Genomic DNA, 4,723 nt, shown 5'->3' with positions numbered 1-4,723 from the left:
GTCGCTATTAGCGACGGTTTAAAACCGTCGCTATTAGCGACGGTTTAAAACCGTCGCTATTAGCGACTGTGAAAATAAAAACCGTAGCTATTTGCGACAGGTTTACCAAAAACCGTCGCTAAGGCACGGATTCAACCTTTCCTTGACACTCTGCCACGGATTCTGAGTCCGTGGAAGTAATCTACGGATTCAATATCCGTGAACCATTCTCATTTCCTTCTTTCTTCCTATTTAAATGCGGTGATCTCTTTATTTTATCACCGAAGCAAAGCAACTTAGAAGCAAAATTATTTCTTTCGATCACCGAGCATCGAACATTCTTTCCAGCACCGATCTTCAGACTTTTCTATTTAATTATTAGCGTAAGTCTTCTACATTTTTTAGAATACAATTAAAATGTAAGAAATTATTGAAATTACATTTTCAAATGTCGTTGTACGGAATTTGTAATTAAATCAGCTACCGGAGTTTAATATCTGCAATAAATTACAAACATTATCCGATATAATATACATAAAAATATTCAATATAGAAAGAAAAAACAGAGATTCGACTTAGACTCGACGCAATTCTCCCAAATTCTGATGTTCAGCACAATTCTCTCAAATCAAATTCTGAATTACTGAGACTCGGCGCAATTCTCTAAAATTCTGATATTCGGCAGAAAACTATCAAATCAAATTAGGAATTCCGATAATTACACGATCGACACAATTTATAAAGGGAGGAGAATCACGGATTCTTTATAACTCATTCTTATATTAAATTAAATTATTTATATAAAAAATACTAACCTTGAAATATTTTCAAAAATCAAAAAATCATATTTATTATTTTTTTTAATATTCAAATTATTTTTTAATATCGCGATTAATATTAAAAATATACTATTTAATTAAATTATACTTAATCATATAATGTTAGTGAACAAAATTATAATTACATTAATATAATATAAATAATACAAACAAAATATTAAAAAAATTAATTAAATTACCTTCTCAGACGTAATTATACGGAACTTGTAATAATATCAACGGACGATGCTAATATCTGAAATAAATGACAAGTATTATAAAAAAAATTACTTCTTAATATATAAGTATACTATACATAAAATTTCACGTAAATATAAAGTCCGTAATTTATATACATATTATAATTCCAATAAAACAATTAATATTATAATTATTGTAATTAAATTAAATATAGTTATTATTATTATTACTTAAAACTACTAGGATTAAATTAAGTATAGTTTTTATTATTATATCACGTAAATATAATTATTATAATTAAATTAAGTATAATTATTATTATTCCAAAAATTGTAAATTATAGTATTACAATTCTAATAATACAATTAATATTATAACTATTGTTATTACTTAAAAAATAAAACTGATATAATGAACGAACAATATAAAATACTAAACAAAAAAAAATTACCTCTTAATATTCTGAAAAATGCAGAAGACTTACGCTAATAATTAAATAGAAAAGTCTGAAGACCGGTGCTGGAAAGAATATTTGATGCTCGGTGCTCAAAAAAAATAATTTTGCTCCTAAGTTGCTCGGTTTTGGTGATAAAATGAAGAGATATTGAATCCGTAGTTTTGTGCCACGGACCAGAATCCGTGGCAGACTGTGACGGAAAATTTGAATCCGTGCCTTAGCAATAGCGACGGGTTTTGGTACAACCGTCGCAAATAGCAACGGTTTTTGTTTACACCGTCGCGAATAGCGACAAAAACTGTCGCCAATAGCGACGGGTTTTGGTACAACCGTCGCAAATAGCAACGGTATTTGTTTAAACTGTCGCTAATAGCGACGGTGTATGATAAAACCGTCGCCAATAGCGACGGGTTTTGTTAAACCGTCGCCAATAGCGACGGTTTTGCACATTCAATCGCCGATCTCCCTTTTATTTTATTTTTTTAAAAAAGTTAATAAAAAATAATAATAAAAAATTTGAATCCGGGACTTACTGTACTAGTTTTACAAATTTTGAGAAGTTACCACATTTTTACAATAGTTTTATTATTTTATAATCTTTTAAAAAAAAACCCCTATGTAAGGTTCAAAAATTAAGAAGACTTAATCCAACTGCATGCGAATCTAGGAAACATGAAAAAAAAGAGTAATTAACTGATTTTAATTGCTAATTGATTATGTGACATACATGCTTATATGTTAAATATGATTTTATTGTCATTATGCATAAAACTGTATTTTTAGGAATATTCAAGTTGCGATCGAGAAACGGGGACCGATGGCTAAAAAACGAAAAATGTTTTTAGTAAATAATTGTTTTTAATTATTTAAAATATGAGTGTTGCTTTTTCACATTTTTGAAAATAAAGGGTTTTGAGGTGATTTTATACGCCGGGACGTAAATTTTATCGGTATTGGTTTTTATTAAAAATGCGAGCTTTTTGGCAACCCGGCTGATAAATTCACAAATTTATTTAAACAAAAACCTTGTTGATATTTTATTAAATCCTAATTAAAACTAATGGGCTTAATTTAGAGGCTTGATAGGCCTAAAAGCCTTGTTGGTATTTAATTGGTATTTAAAGTGTTAAATCACCAAAACCCTTCACTTTGCAACAAAGAACTCTCGGCCACTCACTTTTAAATTCTGAAATTCTCTCCTCACAAGACACCACACACACGGCACTACACACACAATTTTTCTAAGAGAAATTCGAAGGGTTCAAGGGAATTCAAGCCAAAGGTTTCACTCCGTTCTTCGTCGTCAACGTATCTCGTGCGTATAAAACGCAAAGGCACGCCATAATTCTTCCTTTTCTCGTCTTTCACACCATAGTAAATATTTGAAATCGGTTTGCATGATTAAACAAAGAACACTTGTTATTTTCTCGTTTTTCATGTATGAGTGATGATAAAAGATGACTTTTGATTCAAATAACTTGTTCTAAGCATGTTAAGGGACTGCCATGATGTCAAAGTGTGTTTAAGAAAAACGTTTTTATGAATTAGAACCTTAACCAGCCACCAAAACTCACGGCAGGAACAAAGAAACAAGGGAAAACCGATAGTTGCTGTCTTAGGGATCAAGGGTTACGGGTTTTGTACTACACGGCTGGGCTAGTGTTGGCTTCAGTCCAGGGGCTAGCCAGGGTCGTGGGGGAGCCTAGGGGAGAGTCTAACAAGGCTAGGACTCGAGCTAAGGGGCTTGGAGGAGTCCTTTACAGCAAGGACTCCTACCCGAGAAATTGTCAAGAGTGCGCAGGGTTCGCGCAGCTTGCTGGGAGGGGAGGGCTCGGTCCAGGGCTCAGAGGCTGGGCTATGGCGAGTCCTTAGTTCTTAGGAGGGTGTGAGAGTGAGTGGTTCAAGGTCTGGGTTTGCTGGTAGCAGCCTGGATGCACAAACTTAGAACCCATGCAGATTAGGACTCTCGGCAAGCATAGGTAGGGTGTTGGGGGCGGGGGGCTTTGTTTTTTATTTAAGAAGGGTTTCTAAGTGAACTTATGGTCCAGTATGGTAATCTAGGATGTTGGTCAGGGTTTGGATCAACTTGGCTCGGGGTGACTCGTGAAAATCAAAAGTTGACTCGAGGTCGAAGTTTATGTGTCATATAGGGTTCCTAAAATTAAATTGATTGAAAAACAGCTCACATGGGTCGAGTCGTGGTTCATAAGGGCTAAATTAATATAAAAAGACTAAATTTAAAATTTAGGAATTTTATATTAAAGTTTGGGATTTTTCGGGATTAAAACACCGTCAAAACTATTAGTTAAAGATAAATGAAAAAGTCTAATATTTAAGCTAAATAAAATTATGGAAAAATTAATTTAGGCTTAAATAATTATTTGGGACATGTTAGCGTCAAGATATCAGGAAAAAAAGTCAAAAACGTAAAATGTCAAGTTCAGGGGTAAAACGGTGTTTTTACACTAAAAATTAGTAAACGTCATGGCAGTGCCATAAATGCTGTTTTTATGATATTATGACTATTTTTGAATGTTTATGAGAGGTTCATGATTAAATTATGATTTTTTTTATGTCTATGGATTTTTATGATTTAAGGTTGACATTTTTCAAAAAATAAAAATGATATGTGATGCATGATTTTTATAAAGTGATGGAAATGTGAAACGTTGAAGGAAGTGAAGTAATTGTGACTATAATGATGTTATGTGGAGATATCGTGAGGGTTATGGTCCTAGTGGGAGCCCGACGATCGTATTTTCCTTGACACCATTGAGGATTTGAGGTCATGAGGTTTGAGGTAAGAATGAGAATATCGTGAGGGGAGAAGGCCCCAGAGGGAGCCCATTTATGGGAAAAGGCCCTAGAGGGAGCCCCAACGATCGTATTTCTATTCGAAAGAGGATAGGCCAAGGCTCAGTTGACCGGCGAGGGTGTCGCTGATGTCCCCGCCGCCCAGTACTGTGGTTACATGTAGATGGATCCATCGACTTTTTGAGGTTTGAGAAAAGTCACAATTAACGATCTGAATTCAACAAAGGAAAGGAAAAGGAAAACATTTATGATCATGTTAAATGTTTTTATGTCATGTTGAGGAAAAAAGAAAGGTTAAAGTTTATGTTTGCATGTCATGAAAATGTTATTTTTACGTAAAAGTATTTTCACTGTTGCATGCGATTTTATACGTATTATTTGTTATAAAGATTTTGGTGTGTTGATTCTTTAGACTCACTAGGTGTGATGGATGCAGGTGAGGTTGAGGGAGGGC

The 4,723-nt window shown here is 33.6% G+C and overlaps 1 long non-coding RNA gene across 1 annotated transcript; it reads right to left on the bottom strand.

Annotated features, from left to right (window-relative positions):
* Window positions 1-420: 420 nt before the first annotated feature.
* On the bottom strand, window positions 421-1,088 carry LOC140986187 (uncharacterized). The gene is made up of 3 exons (XR_012176901.1): window positions 998-1,088; window positions 555-650; window positions 421-476 (listed from the first exon to the last, which is right to left on the bottom strand). It is a non-coding gene; the product is annotated as an uncharacterized lncRNA (long non-coding RNA).
* Window positions 1,089-4,723: the final 3,635 nt, after the last annotated feature.

Source organism: Primulina huaijiensis, chromosome 10, assembly GCF_012295235.1.
Source record: "Primulina huaijiensis isolate GDHJ02 chromosome 10, ASM1229523v2, whole genome shotgun sequence".
NCBI lineage: Eukaryota > Viridiplantae > Streptophyta > Magnoliopsida > Lamiales > Gesneriaceae > Primulina > Primulina huaijiensis.
The sequence above is the reverse complement of the archived record's forward strand: the minus strand, read 5'-3'. Positions and strand labels throughout refer to the sequence as shown.